The following is a 27,417-nucleotide window of genomic DNA, read 5'->3' on the forward strand; positions in this document are numbered from 1 at the left end:
GTATTTTTAGTTTTAAATAGTTGAAATTACAATTTCACCAAAAAATTTAGTAAATATTTATTTAGTGAAGATTCTACTATGTTACACTATTTGAGAATGGAAAAGGTAAAGATCTCATCTTCACAAAGTTTAAAGAAATACACAACAGCATAAAATTATCCTACTAGGTCTCAGTAGAATATCTATGGACTATTGCTCAAATTTAACAGACAGTTAAACTTTCAATAAATATAGCTGGTAAAAGCACATTGAAAGAAATAGTTTAAAGGATGAAAAGATACTGGGTGTGTTTAAATAATAATTAAAAACATTTAACTTATCAGCTTAGCATTTCCCTTGAATGTCTGTGCTGGAAATGAAGTGATGAGGAGATTTAAATTAAGAGACATCAGATTTAGAAGGTATTCAGTGGTTTGTTTAAAATGCACACAGTTTATTTTAGTTTAAGAGTAATACCAATTATAGACTTGTCCAATGAAGTATAAGATGTTTCTGAGAACCTGAATATTTTTTTAAAAAAATCTTCACAACAAAGTTACATTGTATTACTATTTCTATTTTATAGCAGAAGGCTCATATGTATAGGGCCAGTTCCATCAAGGCTGCTGACAGCTTGTGATGGATAGCACTGACCATCAGCTTGATTGGAATAAAAGACTAGAATGTTAATAACACACAACTCAATGTAGGTGTCTACCATGTATTCCCAGAGACAATCAGTTCATGAGGGGTCTGACTAACCAAACAATTTATGAGTCTGAGTATACTGTTGAGGGATGGTGGAGGTGCAAGAAGCAAGTTCTAGTTGAATGAAGTGAGTAACTGGTGTGTCATGGGCTGATACCTTCCTTTTTTGCTCTTTGCTTTCAGGCTACTATAAAATAAGCAGCTTGATTTCACCATTGTCTTCTGCTATGATGTTCTGATTTACCACAGTCCACAAATTAAAATAGCTACCTGCCTAAGTGCTTCAACTACTTAAGCAATTAACTTAAATACACAATTTTGGTTTTAATTTACTTTCTTAATTGTTTGTACAGAAACAGGAAGTCTGTCTGATATAGTATCTGTCTGATATAGTATCTGTTTGATATAGAGTCAAAAATAACACAAACAAAAGAAAATAAACAACAACAGCAAAAATAAAATCAACCAACCAAACCAACCAACAGCATTTTTATGCCAGGTCTTGTGGTATATTTGTAGTTTTCTCACTCTCACTGGTACAGATATAAACTAATAAGGGGTAATAGCTCCTAGGAGACTAAAATGGAAGGATTTTTAAAAGAAATTCAAGTTGAGATACAGAAATGTGTTTGTAAATTAATAAAAATGTTTAGGGAGGACAATGGGTAGAAGGATGTTAGCAAAAATAAGTAGATGAGATGATAAAAGAGAAAATCAAGACAATACTGGGGAATTTAAGTGCAGAAGAGAGCAGACATGAACAAGAATGTGAATAAAGGAGCAGAATTATTTTGTTGAAAATTTTATTAGATAAAAGACAAATTAGATAGTTGAGTAATCCTCATAGTCAATTCACTTTTTATAATATCTCTAGATGTTAGATGATTATTCTAATTTATTCAATGGTAAATGAAAACTTATAAAACCCAGTTACCTGTAGCCTGAAACCAGCAATACCTGAAGGTGAGATCTGGACTACACTTTTTCATTTGCCTTTATAACAGGAGCGGAGATTGCTGTCCTTACGTGAAGTTAAGAGTCATAAAATACTATTACCCACAAGCTTGGAGCAAGGTCCTCTGCTCTATGTATCTCCATTTAAAGTGCCTAGAAATAACATGCATAGTGATTGTGTGAATAATACATTTAGTAACCATCTCTGAAACCTCCTTCTATCTAATCCTCCATCTTTAATAGATCATCAAACATTGATTTTATCTCTTAATCTGTTTGTAATTCACCCACCTCTCTGTACCTTACTTGCAATGTAACCTTTGCACTAGTTATTGTTTTGTTTCTGGCTGCTATGGTGCCACCCTCAGTTTTCTTGTTGTTGTTTGGTTTTTGGTTGCAATGGTGCCATCCTGAGTGTCCTGCAGCAGCTATTTTTCCCTTTTCATTTATTTCTTATGCACTGGCCCAAATAATTTCTTCAAGACTCAAGTTTGCATTCTGCTTTCAGAAGAAAATGTGAAATAGAATGCAACATACCTAAGTATTCCATCCCTGTTTGATTAAACCATCACCTTTCGGTGACATAGAAATGCTGTTCCTGAGGCAACTGTGTCAACGCTGTTCTTGCTGCCGTTGACTCTCATATGTCTCACACTTACTTTAGTTCTGATGGCGGGATGTGTTGGTACTTTTTTCAGTCTGCTATTTTCCTTAAACAACCTCCTGTCCTACCTTGATTACCACCCTTTTATGTTTAACATACACTTTGTGTACCTCAGTCATCAGGGTAAATGTGATCTTCTTAGAATTTTTCCTCCATGTCCAGGACAAAAGTTACATTTTCATAGACTATTATCATGCCCTGTGCTATTTCTCCAACAATTGTTTTACATCGCACCCCCTGTTCCTTTAAGAACAGCATCTGAAAGGAATTATGTTTTTTTCACTAATTGTACCAAGAACCTACATCCAAAATATGTTCAGTGACTCTTAAATGACTAACACCTGACTAGAAATTCAGGCTGCACTTCAAATCTAGCACCACATTCACTAATATACATTATTATAGGCACTGGTCCCTCCAAATATGTTCTGTACAAGGTTGTAATACATAATTTAATTGACAAGATACTGTTTATAAATGTGTTCATTACTACATAGGTACTTTTGAAAACAGTTAAATATCTTACAGTTGTACTACGGAGTCAAATTCTAGTTTTCAGGAAGGTTAGAGTGGTCAATCAATATGTGTTTATGGACCACTGCAATATTAAATGACCATTTTAGTGTATAAAGATTACTGCTGTCAGACACATGACAATTATGACAATCACCCAAATAAACCACTGCTGCATGCTTGAAAAGGATATGCACAAGAAAAACAGACCTGCTAATACACTGTACATCACTCCTGCCATTCTCCAGTCTGTTTCACATGCTGAGCCAGGCAATGGTGGTACACTCATTTAATCCTAGCACTCAAGGAGGCAGAGGCAGGAAGGTCTCTGTGAGTTTGAGGCCAACCTGGTCTACAGAGTGAGCTCTATGACCATCAGAGATAAACAGAGAAATGCTATCTCAAAAGCAAAACGAAGAATAAGAAGGAGGAGGAGGAGGAGGACGAGGAGGAGGACGAGGAGGAGGACGAGGACGAGGAGGACGAGGACGAGGACGACGAGGAAGGGGGTAGGAGGAGGAGGAGGAGGAGGAGGAAGGAGGGGGGAGGAGGAGGAGGAGGAGAAGAAGAAGAAGAAGAAGAAGAAGAAGAAGAAGAAGAAGAAGAAGAAGAAGAAGAAGAAGAAGAAGAAGAAGTTGTTAAACTACCTGTGACCTGTGTTCCCATTCTTACAACCCAGATTTTTACTACAGATATCTCTTTCTCATCAAGTTATTCTTCATAGTTCTCTATGAAAGACTTATAGCGAAAAACTGATCCAGCAAAGTATATTATGAGGAGAAAAGGCTTAACTACGCTAAGGATATGTGAAACTTGTAAAATGTCGTTAATTAGAAAAAATAATTTGGGGATATAAAATGTTTGCTTCAGTATCAAATGAGATCAATTTGAACCTTGAGAGTGTATCTTCTAATGTATATAGTTTTATAGTAGTGATAGTAATGGGGTTCTAAAGCAGGAAGATATCTGTAAACTGTCCAGGTGCTATGCATGGTGCACATAAAGAACTGAATGGATGGTAGCCATTAGTATCATTAGTCTAGAATTACCTGGCCTATCACCACCGGTCAATTCAGATAATGCTTTTATGGTACGTAAGGTGTCAATTCAAATACACTACATTTTGACTGGATGTTAACAATAAAATTGAAGAGCTGAAAGGACTGAGTTTATTATACTTATAAAGCATTCTTCTCAATAATGCATGAAATATTTTTGAGGATACTGTTGGTAATAAGTCTTTTGATCTTTGACCTCCATGATTTATACACAGAAAATGTGACATAAATGTTTTCTTTGTTCAGATCAGCAAGTAGGCAGAAAAATTTATCTTTACTTGTCTTGGATTAATATCCATTGTCAATTCTGTTTTTCTTTCCTGCTGTGCATATCACACTTTAGCTCAAATTGTTGAAAAAATACTACATGAAGTAGTTTTTCACAATGAGAAAAATACCATTATTCATCAAGAAAATGTATTATAGGCCATGACCAAGACTTCATTTAGAGTTTCATTGTTTATTATTTTTCTATTAAGAGAATTTTGATGTGGGAATCCACTCTGTATGCTGTGAATGTCGTTTGTTAAAAAAAAAAAAAAAACTGCCTTGGCCTGTTCATAGGGCAGAGTAGAACTAGGCAGGAAAAATTAAACTGAATGCTGGGAAAAAGAAGGCAGAATCAAAAACATGCCATGTAGCCACTGCCGGAAGCAGACATGCTAGAACATTGCTGGTAAACAATACACAGATTAATAGAAATGGGTTAAATTAAAATGTAAGAGTTAGCCAATAAGAAGTTGAACTAATGGGACAAGCAGTGATTTAATTAATACAATTTTTCTGTGGATATTTTGGGGTTGAGCAGCCAGGAACAAACAAGTAGCCTCTTATACCAGACTTTCAATCAAATTGATGAATCTTTTATTGATCTTATCTATTAGTTCATATAATCTTTCAGTTACCATTTGCTGTTGTTGTTTTTGGTTTTTAGAGATGGAAAAGTACCTTATTTATATGCATTATAGCCATAATATACCAAACATGAAAGAGTTTCCAAAATTTGCCTCTTGCTGAGGAGGTAGAACAATGCAACCTCCAAAAAAGGTTTGAACACAATAAAACATATGACATTCAAAATCCTGATTGCAAATAGGTAAGTAATTTTTAAAGAACAAATAATCAAAAGATTTTAAAAGTTCTAATTAAATATAGAAAACTTTATAAAGAAATATTTATCAACAACAAAACCCTGGTATTTGAAGATGTTTGCTCATATTTGATGTGTCTGCTGTTAGGATTTTTAATTTTCAAAAGCATTTTCAGCATCTAATAAAATAAAAGAAAATGAAATACAGACCTAAGCAGAAAATTCTCAACAGAGGAATCTAAAATTGCTGAAAGAAACTTGAGATGCTCAACATTCTTAATCATCAGAGAAATGCAAATCAAGACAACTCTGAGATTCCATCTTACACCTGTAAGAATGGCCAATATCAAAAACACAAGCTATATTACTTACAACACTGTTTGGTCAATAGCTTAGCCATATTCCTAGCTATCTCTTGTATCTTAAATTGACCCATTTCTATTAGTCAATGTATCACCACGATACTGTGGCCTACTGGTAAGGAAAAAGGTATCTTTTTCCTTCATCAGCTGCATGGTGTCTTTTTGACTCTGGTATTTTATTTTTGCATTCAGTCTAATTTTCCCACTTAACTCCATTCTGCCCTGCCATAGGCCAAAGCACCTTTTTTATTAACCAATGGTAATAAAACATCTTCACAGCATATGAGGGAATCCCACATCATCACCCCTTTTTTTCTAAATAAAAAAGAATGTTTTAATGTTAACATAGTAAAATTACTTATAACAAAACTGGTATCAAGCAAGAATTTCACTTATAATATTGAGTCTCTATCTATCTATCTATCTATCTATCTATCTATCTATCTATCTATCTATATATTCTGAAAGGTTTGAAATCTAATTTATCTTTTATCATAAGTAAGGAAGACCATAACTCAAACTATCTTGTCTTCAACTCCATCAAAGACCCTAGAAATATATAATATTACCTAAGTAAACAGGAAGTATATTCTAAACAATTTCGAAATTTCTAGAATTGACACAGACATCTCCCTTCCTGGACAGTCACCCAGATTTCTCTGTCACATTGGGGCATCCATCTTAAGCCTATAGGCTCAGAGTATCTGGAAGACTTTTCCATTGAGCATGAAATTTGAAAGACTGTTTTGCCTCTAATGGCAGTTTGTCAATCACTTTCGTCTGTGTTATTCAACATGTCTGCCATACTGTTTCATGAAGTAGAAAACCAAAAGGACTATCTCACCTTCTTTTGGCAAGTTCGACCATCATATTTTTGTGGATCCAACATGTCCAATATATACAGTATACCAACAAGCAGCTCAGGCAAGAGCAATTTCTTGCCCAAATGACTAGCCTTGTCACATTGAAGGCAAATTCCATAGTGAGTGTCTTCAATGCTCATCAACCCCTCTGCAGTAATTGGTGCTGACAGAAGCAGACATGTCTCACTGTTGAGAAAAGTCCTAAGTTCTTAAAACATATTAAATGCAATGTTCTGAAGGGCTTTGAAAGGTTTGAAGAATCCTATCTATCTGAAATACATTTTTGTACATATAGAAAATCTAACTAATATGACTACAGTTTGACTATTAAAGATGACTACTGTGGGACAATGGTCTTGTACCTGTAAAGATTTGTCACTTGTATTGGTTTAATAACATGCTGCTTGGCCAGTAACCAGGCAGGAAGTATAGGTGGGGCAACCAGAATAGGAGAATTCTGGGAAGAGGAAAGTCTCAGCCTACAGTCGTCACCCAGACACAGAGGATGTCTATGAGAATGCCTCACTGATACAAGATACTAAGCCATGTGGCTAACTCAGACAAGAAATATGGGTTAATTTAAGATGTAAGAGTTAGCTAATAAGAAGCCTGAACTAACAGGCCAACCAGTTTATAATTAATATAGACCTTTGTGTGTTTTTTAGAACTGAATGACTGTAGAGCCAGACAGAACAGAAATCTTTCCAACAAATGGCATCAACATGGGGAACAACATCCACATAAAACCCAAGGGAGATTCAAAAGTAATTCTAGATGCAAAATCATAGATTTAAGCATGGCTTCTTGGTAGCAGCATTTTCTCACGTGGGTTCTTTTTGTTAGGGGCAAACAAGTCTCATTTAAGAGAGGCTTCCTGATTCAGCTTTAGCTGCAAAAACTTGAAGCTTGTCTAAAGGCCCCTCCATAAAATACTTAAATGGTGTTCATGAATAGCTGTCAGCATGCTTCTTGGTGGTGGCAGGGACCTTGAAACTCCATAAAGTTGTGGGAATAAACATGATTCCCGCCAATACCTCTGCCATGAAACTAGACTTTCAGAAAACTAAGGAATGGGGTGGATCCAGTAGTCAGACACATCTTTCATCTTAGCCATATGACTTAACAAATTAAAGACTCATGTGGTCAGAAAAAGAGAGATAACGATAAGGATAGATTCAGATAAAAGAAATGAAATCTCTGAACAGTTTACAGTGTGTTAAAAAAAATATATGTAGGCTTGAAAGAGAAAGAAAAAGGATGAAGTCCTTAAAAAGGGGAGAGAGAGAATAGTCGGGAGTGGTGGCACACATTTTTAATCCCAGCACTTGGGAGACAAAGACAGGCAGATCTCTGTGAGTTCAAGGACAGCCTAATCTACAGAGTGAGTTCCAGGATAGCCAAAATGACACAGAAAAACCCTGTCTCAAAAATACTTAAAAATAAAATGAAAGAAATGTAGCTAAAATAAAGCCACATGAAGATGATAAACACACAGAGTATCTGAATACTGTATGTTATTGTGTTGTCTTTTAATAGTTTGATGACTGAGGAAGGAGCAACAGCTGCTAAAAGACATTTGATTATAAATGCTGCTAAAATAATCCAACTTATATATTTTGAAAATGCCTTAAGTTCAGAATTTAAGTCAGAAGATATGTTATTTTGGAAACCAGGTTTTGCTTTTGTTTCCACAGAAAATGAGAACCTGTGAATTCTTTATGTGTTAAGAAAAATAAAGTTTGATTAAAGAAGGCCCAGTGGAAAATCTGCAAAAGTAGCAGAAAGCCCAAATGAACCAACATTTCAGAGGATCTCTGTTAGAATTTCCTTTGAGTACTACATCCAGAACAGCCTCAAGACTGCTGGCTAAGATGATCAAGCCTCGCAGAATATTACAACCAGGACTTGACCTCATTTCTACATTTTCTTTAGGTTCCCTAAGATTAGCAGTGCCCCCAATCTACAGAAAGTAGTCTAGAAAACTATGCCCATATCTCCCTCCCCCCCCCGCCAATGGATTATAGATGTTTGTTTTTGTTTAGAGTATTGGTTACAAGTTGTTATGGATAATGTTCAGGAAAAAAGCTAAAAAGGAGATTAGATTCAGGGTTTTTGTTTTGAAAAAGAAAAAGAAAACAGAATTACTGTGGGACAATGGTCTTGTACTCTGTAAAGATTTGTCTTTGTATTGGTTTAAATAAAACACCAATTGGCCAGTAGCTAGTCAGAAAGTATAGATAGGCCAGCTGGCCTGGGTCTGAAAAAGCCTGGGTTAAAACCGGTCTCGCTGAACATAGCAGACAAGGAGGACTACTGTGACCCCAAGAACAATGGCAATGGGTTTTTGATACTACTGCACCTATTGGTTTTATGGGAGCCTAGGCAGTTTGGATGCTTACCTTACTAGACCTGGATGGAGGTGGGTGGTCCTTGGACTCCCACAGGGCAGGGAACCCTGATTGCTCTTTTGGCTGACGAGGGAGGGGGACTTGATTGGGGGAGGGGGAGGGAAAGGGGAGGCGGCGGTGGGGAAGAGACAGAAATCTTTAATTAATTAATAAAGAAATAAATAAATTAAAAAAAAAGAAAGTATAGATAGGGCAACCAGAATGAGAGAATTCTGGGAAGTAGAAAGGCTTACTTTGCAGTTGTCATCCAGACATAGTAGAAGCAAGGATGAGAATGCCTCATTGATAAAAAGGTATCAAGCCATGAGACTAACACAGACAAGAATTATGGGTTAAGTTAATAAGAAGCATGAGCTAGTAGTCCAACCAATTAATAATTAATGTCAGCCACTGTGTATTTCTTTGAGAATGAATGGGTGTGGGAGTGAGCAGAACAGAACACTCTGTCAACAGATAACTATCTATTAATGTGTACTTCTTAATTATATATTACATTTTTAAATGAACTGTAAAAAACACAATACCTTCAACAAAAATAGAAATACATATACACAGTATAATAGATCAACCCTAAATTTTGTATCAATAGACCAAGATCCATACCAATGCAAAATATTCATATTTATATCATATCTCACCCCCCCATTTTAGAAAGAGATTGACTATGACCATTTAACCATTTATAATCAACCCCATTGAGTTTGATAAAGCAAACATTTATAAACACTCATTTTGGGAATATGGGCATAGTTTTCTCCAAGCTGCTTTCTGCTGTTTGTTGAGTGATATATTTTTAGGGTTCACAGAGAACTTTCAGGGGTCTTACTCCATAAAACCTCATTAACCTGGGACCACTGGTTTTCATTTGGGAAAACAAATCAAAACCCCTTTTCCAAAGTAATATATCCTTAGACTCAAATTTTGAAGATACCTTTATGTGGGTTTAACTCAGTCAAATGTATCTGCAGTTCATTTACATTCAAAAATTCAAAGGAAACAATAATATACATACTCCAGACTGTGTGTTTTCCATCTTTATGTGGTGTTTTAACTCTATTTCTAATATTTATTATCTTTACTCCCTTAATCTGTCTATCTGTACTCTTTCATATTACTTTTACTGTATCTTTAAAAATTTTGTTTTATTTTTAAATGATTTACTTCTTTTTATAACTGGCTATAGTCGTTCTCCACACTCTCCCACGCTATATATATTTATTTAAACATACTGTGTTTTGTTTAGAGGCCTTTTTTTTTTGAATCTATCTTATTATGTATCTTATCTACTTTTCTGGCAAGGACCATTTTTAAAATGGTAAGTAGTACAGTTGCTGAGGCCTTGATGCTGGCTGTGCCTCTCACAGTCTTTCAACATGGCAGAGATGTGTTCACCATCAGCTCTGGGACTGCTGGGTGGGATTTGTGCTCACCAGCTCAGCTCTGGTTACTTAATGCAACCATTAAGTAATTTTCAGTATACTGCACAGAAACCCCATTCAAGCAGGATCCCCCCAAAAAGCCAGAGCCATGGACCCTGCCAGCATGAACCAGAAAGCCCTTTCTTAAAGAAGCCACATAATCTTTGCTGCTAATGTTGGGTCAGGAAGCCTCTCTAAAAAGGAGCTATGCCTCTGCTCACCACCAGCAAACAGAGCTTATCTGAAAAAAATGTGGCTACCACCCAGTCCAACTTGACTCCCGTATGTTCACCGCCTCTGCGGACCATACTCACCACCCCAGCTCCAGGGACTCAGCGGGATGGACCAAAAAAAAAAAAAAAAAAAAAACAAAAAAAAAAACCTCCTCTGCTTGCCTCTAGCAAACAGCGCCCACCCAAGACAATGCCAGTACCAAGAAGCTGTGTTTTACTCTGTTTTTTTTTTCTTTTTCTTTTTTTTGTGTGTGTGTGTATGTGTGTGTATGTGTGTATGTGTGTGTGTATGTGTGTGTGTGTGTGTGTGTGTGTGTGTGTGTAGAATTCCTTCCCAAGGTCTCTCAGGGTTTACTTAGATGTAGTTGCCTCACATTTGTGCCACTTGTTTACAAAATCTTCTGTTTAATTTCTAGCTCCAAAGACCTAAATAATCACACAGAAATTATATTAATTGCAACACTGTTTGGCCAATAGCTTAGTTGTATACCTAGCTAGGCCTTATATCTTAAATTAACCCATTTCTATTAATCAGTATATCATCATGAGATTGTGGCCTTCCAGTAAGATTTGGGCAGCTTCAGTAGCTACATGGCATCTACCTGACTCCACCATCTTTCTCCCTGCATTCAGTTTAGTTTTCCCACCTAACTCTATTCTGTCCTGTCATAGGCCAAATCAGTTTTTTTTTATGAACCAATAGTAATAAAACACATTCACAGCATACAGAGGGGAATCCCACGTCAGTGTAGCCTTACACTAGGACATTGCTAACTTACTAAGAGGTCACACTATTAAAGAAAATTGGCTCTCCCTTACTAAGTAGCTAACAATTGCAATTAGTTCCTCAGCTAGTATTGGGACTTAATGTCCATACCCCTTCTCCATGCTGAGATTTTGCCTAGCAATCTCAAGTCCTATGAATGTTGTTATAACCTTTGTAAGTTCATGTGTGTGAATGTTCTGCTGTGTCCAGAAAACAATCTTGGCTTGTAACCATCCACTGCTTTTGGCTCTTACAATCAACCTATCCCCTATGATATAACTGTCATTTCATTCCCACTTGTATGATTATTGAGCCTTGGGTGGATGGGGTGTGATGAGAATTTCCTTTTTAAGACTGATAATCTTCATTCTCTGTACCTAAACTAGTTGTGGTATTCTATTAACTACTATTTACTGTAAGTAGACACTTCTCTGATGAGGGGCATAAAATCATTAATCTATGGTAGTAACAGTAAATCATTAGGTAGTGGTTTTAATCTGTGTTCACTTAGTACAATAGTAATAATAAATTCTCCCTTATGGCCTATAACCTGTTTAGCCACAGGTTCTTTGTCCCATTAACAATGCTAGATATGAGTTTCATCTCATGGATTGGATCTTACATTCAATCAGAAAATGGCTATTTAGACCCATTGTATTCATGTCACCATTATAGCACTAGGTATGTCTCACTAGGCCAGATGCAGGATTCTTAAATGGGTAAGAATGGCGACTGCTTTTCTCCTCCATCACTTACTGTGAATGTTATACCTTCCAGCACTATAAAATTTAAGCTTGAGGATAAAGCTTTCAGGTCAGTACTAGTTCCATCTATCTGTATTCTATGACTCAAGTATGCAGTATCTTTAGTAGCAGGATCTTATCTTCAAGTTCTGTAAAGTAGATCATAGCATTGGCAACAAGAGTAAATGCTGAGTGTCTGTGGGAGCTCACTGGCCCACAAATCTAAAACAGATACCCATTGCTGGTACTTGCTATGCGTTTGTTAGCTTGTAGTATCTGGTAGGTCTATCATGAACCTATTACAGTATGACTCCATTTAAACTCAGTCTCTCTGTGTCTTTGCCTCTGTGTCTCTATTTCTCTCCATATATATGTGTGTGTATTGTATATGTGTGTATGAAAGTTCACTGAATTGAGTTCTTCACAACTCTTTGCCACATCTAACAATGTCCTTAATCATTGGCATGCAGTTAACAACAGACTTTAGTTTATCCCTTATAGAGTCCATAGACAACAAGCAACTCTAATTGCCTTTTTTTATTCTTTATTTTTCTCTAATTTTCCTCATAAACTTTAATTTGTAGACCTCCTTCAGTAGCTTTGCATGAGCACATCGGTTTGCTTAGAACACATTTTTTTTCAGGCAGTTGGTGTAGAGAGTGTGTGTGGTCCCAGAAGAGCTCTTCTTAGTTCTTTTTTTTAAATTTTATTTTATTGATTTTTATTGAGCTCTACATTTTTCTCTGTTCCCCTCCCTGTCTCTCCCCTCCTCTTCAACCCTCCCCCAAGGACCCCATGTTCCTTTGGAGCTTCTCTTTGATTTTACATCATCTTGCAAGCTGCAGTCTGTGGAGCACTGGTTGACCTGCCCCCCGCTCTTTCAAGTGCCTTTTCTGGCAATTCTAGGAAGAGCCTTGTAATCCTCTTCACAAGTGAAACATTTGTTTGCTTACTCAGTTTGAGTAATAGGGCTAATACCCTTCTCTACAAGCCCACTTACCATATTGATGCTAAGCACAGGGTTCAAGAAATGGCCTTTCAATATTTCCAAAATACTGAATGCTCCCATTTTGCTCTAATTGCCTTTTGTTTTGTTTTTTGAAACAGTAACCAGCTCATCTGCAAGATTTGTAAAAACAAAAAAAAAATCTTACCAATATTGCTAAAATGGCAGTAAATTTATGTCATGCTCTATCCCCAGACCCATACTGTTGAGTTCCTACTTTTAGATGAGGACTTGATCTTACATTTAAAGAAGATTTTTAGAGATATAAGACTGGTAGACAATGATTGGATGGTGTGACTACTAATCTCCTGATACTTAGTGAGATACGTAAGAGGCACATTTTAAATTTCATGGATATGAAGAAAGTCTCAGTTCTTATTGTTTAACATATATTCAGCTTTTCTTTGTAATAAAACTCAAATGTAAAAAAGGCTTAGTTTAATTTTCTCTTTAAAAGCCTGTTGACAAATATAAACATTATGTTAACCTTTTAAGCAAAAATCTTACTTTATACATTATCAGGAGTCAAAATGGAAAGAGATATTTTAGATCACTTATTTTCTTATTTTCAACATGAGATATTTATTAAATTATTCTAAACATCTTTTCATATTTTCATATAGTGCCATGGAAAGTGATATTTATCAAGTTAAGAGCAGGTTATTCAAAGCAACTGTGGGATCTAGCTTTAAATTAACCACATATTTTCATTTAGAAGATTTTGTTTATATGTTGTATATGTAGTGCTGACAGATTCTATATATCTCTCCATCAAAAAAACCTAACCCATTTTAGTGGTGATGGAATTGGGCTTCTGAGAAGGCCCAATAATAATAATCATGTAATAGTAATAACAGAAATAATCATGGATTATATAATACTAACTAGCATCCTCAAATAGAAGACACTAGAAAGACTCTTGACCTTTCATAATTTGAGGACAAATCAAAAATTTTTCCACCTATTAATAAGCACTTAAACTTTTATCAGGTACTACATCTGCTCCCATCTTGGTCTTCAAATTCCTAGCATTCAGGATATTGAGGAAAAATGTTCAATAATAACAAGCCATCTAGGTCAAAAAAAGCACCAGACAGATACTTGTTACTGAAAGGTAGTCAAATAAATTAAAACCTTTGTGCTCTCACGAACTTTTATTTAATACAAGATTTAGAAAAGTATAATTTGTTTTAGTCCTTTAACAAATGATATTTATCAACCCATGGAAGCTGCAGGGTATCATCCAAATTAGAAGGTGTTATCAGAGAAAGTCGAGAGTCTTTGAGAAGGAGAAATGGGGTTGGGAGTAACTGAGGGTAAAATAATCAGAGGACATCCAGGAAGAAACACAGAAAGTCTGTCAGAGACAAGGCAATCAAAACTTGGTAGAGATAGTTTGTGACTCCTTGTTGTGTTAAAGCGACAATTTAAATTCCAGTCTTGGTATTCCTGCATGTTCATTGCAGGATATCAGGCTCACTGTCAGCAAGACGTAGGCACAGATCGTGCAGATACTCCTCAGAGATAGACTTGTATCATCATCAACAATGCTTTCACTGACGTTTCTCATATATTTTTATTTTTTACTTATATCAGCTTTATAAATGGAAAAAAAAGAGTTAGGAACAAAAATTACACTGTTTGCTATCAATGACTTGATGAATAATGGTTTATATTATTCCTAATGTGAGCTTTATAGATAGCAATAAACTCTTATACTATAGTAACTGCTCATACTTTTGAAGTCTGTAAATCATAAATCTGAATATATTGACATTTTTAGTATTATATTCACATAAATATCTCAAACACCAGTGAAAGCTTTCTAAATGGCTTCCCAAATTCATTGATATGTTGATTAATGAGTGTTTATAATTTTTATGGAATTTTAAACTGGATAGTCTCAATTGATAAAATATAGTTCAAATTATGCTTTTATTCTAAAACAAACCATTATTTTCAATACTAATTAAAAAATCAAATGCCCATGAAAGAAGTATTTTGATAATTATATATTAATGTGTATCACAAAACTGATATTTAAATTATAAAACTTAAAATAAACTAATAGAAATTCAAGGTTAATAAGTGCTTGATTGTGCCACATTTTTAATTTTAAAATTTTGCATTCATATGTTTCTACTTACTTGCATCATATTGAGAGCTAAGTTCATTTTAATAATTATATTTGGAAGAAAATACTCAGGTTTAATAATATAGGGTTTCTTTTTAGAAACTTATGGAACAATATGAAGTGTTTCTCTTCATTCAAATATAATGAATGTATACTGGATAGTGTATTGTCACTGGAAATGGAAGATAGATATCTGCAAAGTTGGTTATTAATCAATTGAACAGCCTTTAGCTCAGTATAAATAAAGTAAAAATGCAAAACACAATAAAAAATAGATAATAAAGTAAAAATAAATAAAATACAAAGGAAAAATATAAACTGTTTAAGAAAAAATATGAATTATGGAGAATTTTTCCAAATGAGTTTTTGTACAAGTCTTCAAAAATGGTGATAATTTATTGAGTAGTGAGAAGTGTATTTTATCTTGAAATGTGAATATTTAAATATAGTTTCAACAAAAACAGGATAACAGTAATTTGCTCTGCAATTAGAGTATGATTTTAAGCAGTTAATTCTTAAAATTTAAAAAATTAAAAAAAACAGTACGCAGATAAAATTCTAAAACACATAAAAGGAGTAACTAAATTTTTTTTAATGATAGCCAAACTGGTGCAGTATGGTTTACTAGAGACCTTTATAAATCCATTCTATGATAATATAATAAACTAAATTCAAATACAGTTATTTAATTGAGCAGGCAACCACAGTGGTATCATATATGTAGTATAATTTTGTGAAAGGTATATTTGTAAAAATAGGAAGAAAATCTTGTCTTGAAGGTTTAGTTCCTAGTTGAACAAGGGCATCAATAGTTAGGAAGGAAGCCCTACCTATTTATGATCAAACCGTGGTACTGTGGAGAGGAAGGAATGGATTGCAGGTGTTACAGTTGCAGGTGCCTATGATGGGCTGTGGGAGGCATCCAGGGACTGTAAGGACAGGTTCCATTCTCTGAACTATCCTCAGGAAGACATGCTGTTTTTCTGGGAAGAGAAGATATCAAAAACTGTGAAGGATTCTGAGAAAGGGGTACTTGTGTCAACATTCCCATAGTACATTGTGGGTAATTCTGAATCTGTGTTATAATGTTAAGAGTTAAAACAAGTCAAAGTAAGTGTGTAGTGTCTTAACTACAGGTGTTTAAACAAAAAGGCAGCCTTTTGTGTTACAGTGGTTTTAGGAATTATTGTCTTGACTAGATTATTTAACATTGAAGGGTGTCTGAGAAAGCACACATGATCCAAGGGTTAATTTCCAGATGTGACTACAGTAGTATATTTTATTTATTATTATAATTATGTACTTTTGTATATCATGTGCACTGAGGTCTGTGGAAATTGAAAGACAAGAATCATAGAAGGAAGAGAGGAGTAAAGAAAGAGGAACAATTTTTATTAGGAAGCAAGAGAAAAAAAATCATCTCATCCTGCTCTAGTAACCACTATGTACTTGTACATGGCTACTAAGCAGGATCAGGTGCCCCCACTGAAAATAGCTTTGGGATTGTTCCCTGTATGTGACTTAGAGCAGGTGTACAATAGAACAGATCCTGGGTCTCATCTGGAATAGGAAAAAGAAGGTCATGGCCAAGTGTTTCATCTTCTGGGCACTGCTGGTAGCTGCCAACTACCCTTAATATCACTTCATCCATGTTCCACATTTATCACAGGATGTTAGTAAGCAAAACTAACCAGAGACATAAGGTCACAGGAATCCTTTCTTTATACACTATTTAACAATATTTAATATATACAAAATTTTGTACAGAAGAAAAAAATAATTTGTTAAGGTGCTTTACTGTCCTTGATAATCTTGTTTATTATGTATTTCAGTAGAACAGCAGCAAAGTGACATCTTACACTACACTTTTATCCTTTTATCTACATAACATCTTACTCATAGTTGGTTGGTTAACCGTTTATATAGAGTGGCTAAAATTGTTTAGAACAGAAGATTCTAATCAGTAAAATCGCCAACAACAGGTCTCACTATTCAAACAAATAGTGTCTTTAAAAACATTTGGAATGATTTAAATTTTTTTGAAGAACTACCCATAGCAAAGAGTAAATATGTTGTTGGATACCAGCCCCAACAAAAAATATTTCTTACCACATGGAGGCATGGGAAAAGCGAAGACTCAATTCACAGGACAGTATTGGAAGCAAGTTTCAGGGATTATTCAGATCCTGAAATTGCCAGCGTTTATTTTTTTTCTTTTTTTTCTATATACTCTTTTTTTAATTTATTTATTTCTTTATTAATTAATTAAAGATTTCTGTCTCTTCCCCACCACCGCCTCCCCTTTCCCTCCCCCTCACCCAGTCAAGTCCCCGTCCCTCGTCAGCCCAAAGAGCAATCAGGGTTCCCTGCCCTATGGGAAGTCCAAGGACCACCCACCTCCATTCCAGGTCTAGTAAGGTGAGCAGGCAAATGGATGGAAATAGAAAACACTATCCTGAGTGAGGTAAGCCAGACCCAAAAAGAGGAACATGGGATGTACTCACTCATATTTGGTTTCTAGCCATAAATAAAGGACATTGAGCCTATAATTCGAGTTCTTAGAGAAGCTAAATAAGAAGGAGAACGCAAAGAAAAACATATAGGCAAAAAAAAAAAAGAAAAAAGAAAAACATATAGGCATCCTCCTGAATATTAACCTTCATCAGCGTTTATTTTTCAAACAGCTTTTAGATTAATGTAAACTGGGGAGAAAGTAACAAAAAGCTTACTTAGCATTGTTTCCTAGGTCACGTTTTATTTACATCTACTTGGTCACATAGGCTGAGAACACCTCTTCCCTGGGTGACCTAGTAGTTACAATGGAAAGGAGCAGAATTACACTAGCATATCCTGACACTAAGGATGGCGCTAAATTTGCTTTACTTCAAAAAAGCCAGGTGGCCACCTCCTATGTGGAAGGTGCAAATTGTGTCTGTAAGTTGATTCTCTGACCACCAGACAAGGTGGAAAATCGATTTGCATTTCTTGGCCCCTACAATTCCTCCTTTCTTATTAATTTTAATAAAGCCTGTGCTTCTGCAACAGGACAGATGATTGTGTCTGTTTTAGGTGAAGGCTTCTTCATTTATTACCCAGCCTTGCCCGGCATTGGAACAGGAATTTTAAATATATGAGTCTTTGTCTTAGGTGTATGAGGTGAAGAAGATTCAACCCCATCTCTGACTGCTGACAAGGACTTTTTTTTTTTTTTTCTGAAGGGTGAGAGTCCACTGACATTACTGCTATTAAATAGCAGTCCCTGTCTCTGAGCAGAAGTCAAACACTTAGACTACCCTCCTTGTATGTGAATATGGGCTTTAGTTACTCCTTATTTTGAGTCCTTCTTACACTGAGGGGAAAGTTTAGGTCTCAGTTCTCAGGACCAATATTTTAATCAAAATAACTTCTGTGTTCCAAAGACGAAAACAGTCAAATGTTCAGTCTGTGTTTCTAGTCCAGCTCCAAAATAAACAGGATTCAGACTACAGCAGGTTGTGTGTATCACAGTTGTTTCAGCAGGGACTCAGTGGCAATGTGGGTCCTGAGTGTCCAGAAGCAGACCAGCATTCCACAGTGCAGAATGGCTGCAGCAGTGCAGAGCAGTGATGGTGGCCAAGTGGGGGCGTTAGCAGCTACCATGTCATCAGCTGGCACTCCTTTGCTGTATATGCAATCATCTCATCTGTCTCTATTTTCTTCCTCTGAAAAAAAGCACGAACACTTCCTTGACCCCAAATTAATACAGGGTCAGGTCTTTTTTATAATCCAGTGCAATTTTTGCCTTTTTTGCCTTGCTTTAGCAAAGATTGCCTTGGTGCCATCATGCCAAAAATCTGTCTGCAGCAGATTGCTCATAGGCATCCATAAAAGGTGCACGACTTAAGGCATTACATGGTGATTCTTAATTCTCCTGTTTTTATCCTTTTAACTTGTTTTCAAGGAGTTATGGACATACTACATAATTTCTTTTTACCATTAATAATAATATATGCAGCTCTCCCATTGGAAGAGCAATCTGTAAAATTTAGCATAATATCCTTTATGAGATCTTTTGCTATAACGTTTCAAAGAATATAGTTGTGTGAATAGCAGCAATGATAACCTGGGAAATTATTCTGTTGCTCAGTATAAGGAACATTGATTATAGCTGGTTCCTTGCCAAAATATCTCCTAAATTCTATCCAGTTCTTCTGTATTAAGCAAGCTACTGCTTAAAAATAAGGGTTCAATATAATTAATATTACATACTTGCTACTTTTGTATAGCATACTCTACCTGTTTGGTTACCTGTCTGGCAGCTTCTGTAATCTGCCTGCTGAAATTTGGATCAATGCTCTCTTTAAGAATTTTACTTAGTGGCTCAAGGTCTCTCATAGGAAATTTGGAATAAGGTTTTAGAAGAATGAAAATAGATCAAAATTCATTGCTATGCACAAAACTGTCATCCAAATTAATCAAAGACCTAACCATAAATCCACCCACACAGATCCTCCTAGAAGACAAATTTGGAGTTACACTAGAGTGCATTGGCATCTCAACTAAAAACCAAGTGGTACAGACACTGAGATAAACAATTAATTAATGAGATCTCCTAAAACTGAGAAGCTTCTGTAAGGCAAAGGACATAGTCAACCAGACAAATCATCAGCCTACAGAATGGGAAAAGACCTTTCTAATCCACATTGGACAGAGGACTGATCTCCAAACCATACAAAGAACTCAAGAAACTGATCATAAAAAGAACAAATAATCCAATAAAAAATGTAGGATACACATCTAAACAGAAAACTCTCAACAGATGAACCTAAAATGACTGAAAGATAAATGCTCAGTATTCTTAGTCATTAGAGAAATGCAAGTCAAAACAACTCTGAAATTTCGTCTTATACCTGTAAGAATGGTCAAGATCAAAAACACTGCTGGTAATTTATGTTGAGGAAAATGTGGTGTAAAGGGAACACTTCTCTGTTGCTGGTGGGAACATGTATTCAACTAGTTTATAGCAGCATTATTTGATATAGCCAGAATCTGGAAACAATCTAAATACTCTTCTTTTATACAGATGATAAATGAACTAAGAAAGAAATCAGAAAAAGGTCGTCCTTCACAATTAGCTACAAATACCATAAAATACCACAAACAAGTAGTAAAACCTATATGACAAGAACTTTAAATCTTTTAGGAAAGAAACTGAAGACACGAGAAAGATCTCCCATGCTTTTAGGAAGGCAGTACCAACATTAAAAAAAATGGCAATCTTACCAAAAGCAATCTACAGATTCAATGAAAATGCCCATTAAAATCACAGCAAAACTCTTCACAGACCTCGAAAGAACAATACTCAAAAACAAAAACTTAGGACAGCCAAAACAATCCTGTGCAATAAAGGAACTTCTGAAGGTATCACAATCCCTGGCTTCAAACACCACTACAGAGCTACAGCACTGAAAACAGCCTGATATTAGCATAAAACAGGTATGAGGACCAAAGGAACTGAATCAAAGACTTCGGATGTCAATCCGCATGCCTATGAACACCAGATTTTTGACAAAGAAGCAAAAATGGGGAAAATTGTATTTAACCTGCTTATTATTTTCACAGATCTTACCTGTCCTGAATCTGTACTTTTCTGAGACTGCCTCATTTGCAAACTTGCCTTTCAGTTCAGGATAGGCTCTTAGCTGATGCTGAGCCGTGTGGTGAGGTGCTTGGCCTGCCTGGGTACTACGGACCAGGAAGCGTCTATCCCTCATTCCCTGTTCTTCCTGGACACAGGCCATGCTTTCTAAGTTCAAAAGACCCATCAGAGGTCCGTGTTAGGGGTTGTTGATACTTTTACAGGCTCTCTCTCTCTCTCTCTCTCTCTCTCTCTCTCTCTCTCTCTCTCTGCCATTGTAGTGACTCTAAGACTGTAGCCCGTTACCACAAGCTCTGGTGGGTGTAGCTACACCATTTTTTGCTATCTTTGCTTTTTATTTTAACTCGGAATCATAAAATTAGAATGATTTCTGAATCCTCTCCTCTATTCTATTGACCGACTCTGGGTGCTGACTGTGGGAGTTAAAATTAGCCCTCTAAACTTCTGCTTGCCTTTCCTATTTCTACCATACAGCACAGATCAGACTCAGCTGGCAACAGCGCATGTGTGTGGCCTGCGAAATCTCAGCAGTAACCTAGGCGATGTTGGGGCCAATGACGATTTTTTTTCATTCTCTCTACCCGTTCAGCAGTAAATAGAAGCTGTATCTCTGGGACCATAGCAGTGTTTCTTGTAGGGGAAGGTAGGGCCTGACCTTGGTTTCTCAAGTCAGGGAGCAAGCCAAAATCACAGCAGCTATGCAGCCAGCATAGGGGTGGGAATATGCTATTTACAAACTCTAAATTTCTCTGCCTTTGTTTATGCTTCACTTTAGCTCGTTTCAAAATACATAACTTAATACTATTTTCTTACCCTATATTTACAACTATATAGTGCCGTTTTACTCCCGAATTTTTCTTTTCTGTTTGTCTACTTTTTTTTCTTTGTTATTTATTTATTTATTTATTAAAGATTTATGTCTCTTCCCCACTGCTGCCTCCCCTTTCCCTCCCCCTCCCCCAATCAAGTCCCCCTCCCTCGAAAGCCCAAAGAGCAATCAGGGTTCCCTGCCCTGTGGGAAGTCCAAGGACCACCCACCTCCATCCAGGTCTAGTAAGGTGAGCATCCAAACTGCCTAGGCTCCCACAAAGCCAATACGTGCAGTAGGATCAAAAACCCATTGCCATTGTTCTTGAGGTCTCAGTAGTCCTCATTGTCCGCTATGTTCAGCAAGACCGGTTTTAACCCGGGCTTTTTCAGACCCAGGCCAGCTGGCCTTGGTGAGTTCCCGATAGAACATCCTCATTGTCTCAGTGTGTGGGTGGACCCCTCGCGGTCCTGAGTTCCTTGTTTGTGCTCTCTCTCCTTCTGCTCCTGATTTGGACCATGAGATTTCAGTCCGGTGCTCCAATGTGGGTCTCTGTCTCCTTTCAATGCCTGATGAAGGTTAATATTCAGCAGGATGCCTATATGATTTTATTTAGGTTCTCCTTATTTAGCTTCTCTATGAACCCGAATTATAGGCTCAATGTCCTTTATTTATGGCTAGAAACCAAATATGAGTGAGTACATCCCATGTTCCTCTTTTTGGGTCTGTCTATTTCCTTTTGTACATAAATTCGACTGCTTATTTCTGAGTGCTCACCTCTCCACATGTGGTACATTTTTTTTCACGGGTTCCTCACGTGCTTCTTTGTACATCTAGCACTCCCATGTTTTTCGGTGTAACATGTGGGCTTATTTGTCAACCTGGTCGCCCAGCTTGGTTAGCCCCAAAATAATCACACAGAAACTGTATTCATTAAAACACAGCTTTGCCCATTAGCGCAAGCTTCTTATTATCTCTTATAACTTATATTAGCCCATTATTCTACTATATGTTAGCCACATGGGTCGATACCTTTTTCAGCGGGGCAGGTCACATGTTGCTTCTTCTGTGGTCTGGGCAGGACTGGGCAAAGAGCTTCTTTCTTCCCAGAATACTCCTGTTCTCATTGCCCCACCTCTATTTCCTGTCTGGTTGTCCCACCTATACTTACTGCCTGGCTACTGGCCAATCAACATTTATTTAAAACGTAATTGACAGAAGAACACAGAATTTCCCACACCATTTCTGGGTTCATCAGTCAGCCTCTCCCTGTGGCACCATTAATTGGGGACCAGCCCCAATGAAAAACAAGTGCTCAAGGCTTTGTTTCCAACCCATGTTATAAATGTGAGGTGGCAGAATCTTGAGGAGGTCTGTCAGTCTTTGTCAGGATGGTGTGTGCAGACAGACAGAGTTAAAAATAAGAAAAAATAGAAAGTGACTAGGATGTTGTGGGCTCTTGAGATGGACAGTCACAAGAAGCAGCTGTTAGTATTCCTCACTCTCCTGGCGCCCTAACTGACTAACATTAAGTTTGACGTTAGTTGATCTATTTTTTTTCCTACTATATGATAGTTCCTGAATCTTTCTAGGATGTATCAAAAAAATTATTGTCATGATATCTACTAGTTTTAAGGATGAATTTGATTATTTTCAAAATACTTTTGATAGCTATTATGTGTGCTAACTCAGACAAATGGACTTCAGAAGGAATATAATTATCTCTTTAAAATGTATTCCATAGATTCCAAGTGACAGTAGTCTAAAATAAGACAACGATTGCCTGAAAGGGAGGTTTTTACTCTCCTTACTTTTCTGTTATGCCAAAAGGTCATTTTGCTATTGAGTTCTTCTACCTTCATTTCAAATAGCATTTGACTTTAAGAACTCTCCAAAAATAAGAGATTCAACTAGAAAGTAAAGGTCACTTACAGTTCAGGCTGATTTTCTTCCTCTGTCAACCTGAAAGAGTTCTTAGAGAGATGTTGTCAGTTTGAGATTAATATAGGAAGATATACTGACCTAAGGAATGGTAACTGACAATTTATTCTCCAATTTTGTTTATATTTAAGAAGTTTACTGAATAGGTAGCTTATTCTGAAGATAAGCAAGTGGGATACAGCTGTAGTCAGTGTTTCGTTTCTATTTGGGCAACCAAAGCAATCAAGAGTATTTGCTGGTATTTTATTGTGGATACTACAACACAGAAGATAAGACAGAATGTCAGTGGGAGTCAGTTTTGCCACACTGACAAAGTAACTGAAATAAGAAGCTAAAAGGAAGACAGGTTTGGGTTGTGTCATTCACTCAGAGATTTCAGCCCAAGGTTACTTATTTAGTCATGGGTACTTTGAAGTCTTTGGCAGTAGTAAATCAGTGGAAGCACACAATGGAGGACACTTCAAATCTCATAGACTTTAAAAAAAAAAAAAAAGCAAAGAAAGAGTGGGTATCTCAGTGTCATTCACTAGGGTGTACTATGATGACAAAACTCTTCTAATCTCACCTCCTAAAGATTCTTTCACCTCCCATTTATAACATGGGTTAGAAAAAAAAAAGCCTTTAGCACATATCTTTTGGGAGATGTTTCTGCTCCATATAGTAAAACTCAATAAGTTAAGATGCACTATTTTTCTGTCAGCATTTAAATTGAATTAGTCAGAATGATAATGCAGAATTTGGGGCATGTGCTACTGACAAATGGACCTTGGAGACACTACACTCTGTTCAGAAATGGTCAAGCATTAAATGATTCCAATTTCATTACATAATCTATAGAAGTTAGTAACATTTAAGACAGAGACTGCACACATGGTCAGCAGAGCTAAGAGAGAGGGAGAATGGAAGCCTAGTGGGTATGAACATGCCTTTAGAAAAGTGGAACCACTTCTAAAAAGGGATGCTGGTGACAGCTCTGGATGATATGAGTGTGTTTTATCCCTTTCAGTTCCTCACTTAAAGGCAATTATTTGAATTGTGAAGTTTATTTTCTGCATATTTTACCACAATCTCAAACATTTTAGAAAAGTAAGTATGAGGAAGGATAGATATATAGTTGTGAGAGGGATGAACACGGAAATATGAAGTAGACTAACTCTTCAGCAAGTGTTCATCCTTGAATCTGAGGTTAAACCTCCTGGTATGCCTAGACACACAGATTTGAACCCAATCTCCCTGAGACAGCTGCAAGGATGGAGTTTGAGCCTATAACATAACTCCCAGATACTTATGTCTTAAATTTTGAACATAATATCTATGTTACGCAGTACTCTGTCACTGTTTGTGTTTAACCTTGCTAATGCTTCAACACTTTAATATGTTTCCTCATCTTGTGTGGTCACCAATGATAAATTTATTTTGTTGTTACTTCTATCTGTAATTTATCTACTGTTATGAATCATGATGAAAATTCCTGATATGTAGGAGTTTTGATATGTGACCCCAAAGAGACCTCTGTTCTATAAGATGTCAGACAATCCTCTCTCTCAATCTCTCATTAATTCACAAGTACAGTTACTCTTCTAAAACCCATTTCCCAAAGAAATGGCAGCTCTATTTTCAAGCTAAGGTAAGTTTGATTGCAGTATTTGTTTTCAGTAATATTTTCACACATGTAATGCCATGCAGACATTTTAATTGGTTCTAATTTTTGCATATTATTGATGGAGTTTTTGAGTATTGGTAATCTGCCCTATTTTACAATGAGTGTACCAGGACTGCTCTTACAAACTAATGAGTACTAGGGAAGTGTCTGTATAAGATAATTCAAAATCACGTGATCATGCTTTAGTTGTTAGTAATGTACGGAAAGTGTATTTCTTTGTTTCTCTGCGATTACTGATTTCTTTTAAATGAGATCTTGATTCTGCAGGAACATTCACACAGAAATTTTCTCCTGTGAGACACCTCTTTTCATTCAGGGAAATGTTCTTTGACTTCTTCCACCTCCCAGATATAAATTGGGGTAATTTTTTCTTTCGTTCAATCCATTTGTTAAATCCAAGATGTTTGTGTCTTGCTGTCTGTTCCCAACATAAATCCCTTATCTCTTCCTACTCTTTTTGGAATCCAAACCACAATGTTTCTACTGCTGCATCTTTTAGCTTATTTTCCTCTTACCTTTCTTTTTCCAGAGACAAAGAAAAAAAAAACATTAAAAAAAAAACCACAGTTCAGCCAACTTAGTCGGGGGAGGGGTGCTTATTCACTCAGGGATGTGGATGCAACTGTGATTGAGTTTGTGGGTTATCTCTTGACATTCACCAGGGGTAATGGGATGGAGGAAATCTTCTTATCTCTCAAATGCCTGGCTTTTGTGATTATTTTATGCCTCAGCTTCTAAAGTTCTACTCTGGGTATAAAATCAAACTTTATTCTTCTTCTCCTTGAATTGCTGCAGTAGAAATTGAATGCCCTCCAAATCCTGTGGGTAACTTGTTCAGGGTATGAAAGTTATTCAAAACTAAATGGGAATAATTATTATGATACTACATTACTATTAGTTTTATCACATAATTTTTAGGCATTGGTATGGGTTCATATCAGAAGTAAAAGCTAAACACTAAAAACATTAAGGAATCTAAACCTTTAGGGATAAATTGAAAGAAAGCTTTCTCAGATTCTAAAACTCAGGTCAGGCACTTTTGCTAAAGAAATTTTTTTTTCTGTGGAAAGGGCACAACGGCTTTTACATGAGATCAAGTCAAGCACAGTATCTGGTGAAGAGGAAACAGGGATTAGTGATGACCTGTGAAGAGGAGTCCCACGCACTGCAGTGTATTAAACTCTGTCATCAAAATCAATGCTTTCAAAATCATACTTTCTCAGAAATACATGCAGTAAAAATAAATTTTGATATTTCATGATTAAAAAGAAACCATAAAATAACTATTACTTGCTGAAGATACCATACCACAAACCTAGCTCCATGTATCAAGTTGAAAGTCCATGGAAAAATCTGTTGTAATGGGCCTGATACTCCTTCACTCAACAGTAGCACACACAGGAAAAGAATAGCTCATAGTTAGTTAATATAATATTACTTAATAGAAAATTAAGATATTTAACAGTTGATACGAGCTTTTTATGAGATGATATTAAACATATTTAAATTTAGAATTTAATCTATTTAATCACATGTTGTAATTTAATTTTTCTAGAAACTCTAATTTGCCTCGCAGTGTTTTAGATTCAGCACATATATTAGGTGATGGCACTGAAATTAATACTACATGTCCTTTGATTACAGTTCAGGTTAATTCTCTTTGAGAAGACATAGTGTTAATTCATTTCAAACTGCTATTTTGTCTTCATCATGTATAACTGTAGAGCTTGTTTTTACTTTTAATAAATCTTAATTATTTTATTATATATGGAGTGTAAGAATCTGAAGATAGTAGCAATGACAGTAAAAGAACAGATCTAAGACGAGTCAGGAGCTAGATGGCAATGATACCATATATCTGTAATCCAGTACTTTGGAGGCATAGGTATTAGAAGCAAGATAAGGTTAGGCCAAATAACATCTGTCTCAAACACAAAACGATTCAGTAATTGCAATTAACTTACTTGCCTATTTACTAGAATGAGACACCTAGGGATAATCATTTCTGTTAATGGTTGGTATAGATGGTTGTATTAGTTTGCTAGGACTTCTATAAAAATTACTACAAATTGAATTTTATAATCAACAAAAATGTACCATTTCATAATTCTAGAGCCTGGAAAACTATGATCAAGGTTTGAACCTGGCCATGCTACCTCAGAAAGTGCTAAAAACGATATGATCTTCCCATGTCCTAGTTTCGATGACTTTTATAGGTAGAAAGATTGAACTGATTCCTTCCTTCATCCTTAGACATTAGTTTTAATCTTTTACTCATAATTATTGAAAATAGATTTTTTTACATAATAGAATATATTGTGATTGCAGTATCTCCTCCTTCTATATCTCCCAGTTCTTCCCCAGTTTCTTTTCATCTGGGTTCATTCCTTTCTGTCTTTTCTAGGAAACAAATTGACTTCTAAAGGATAATAATATAAATTATAATATAATATATAATATGATAACAC

At 36.0% G+C, this 27,417-nt stretch overlaps 1 protein-coding gene across 1 annotated transcript in view; it reads left to right on the forward strand.

Annotated features, from left to right (window-relative positions):
* Positions 1 to 27,417, forward strand: part of Ralyl (RALY RNA binding protein like) — a 423,647-nt gene that overhangs the window by 197,369 nt on the left and 198,861 nt on the right. The gene's annotated exons all lie outside the window — the stretch shown is intronic.

Source organism: Alexandromys fortis, unplaced genomic scaffold, assembly GCF_014885135.2.
Source record: "Alexandromys fortis isolate MF-2015 unplaced genomic scaffold, M_Fortis_MF-2015_v1.1 scaffold_74, whole genome shotgun sequence".
NCBI classification, from domain to species: domain Eukaryota; kingdom Metazoa; phylum Chordata; class Mammalia; order Rodentia; family Cricetidae; genus Alexandromys; species Alexandromys fortis.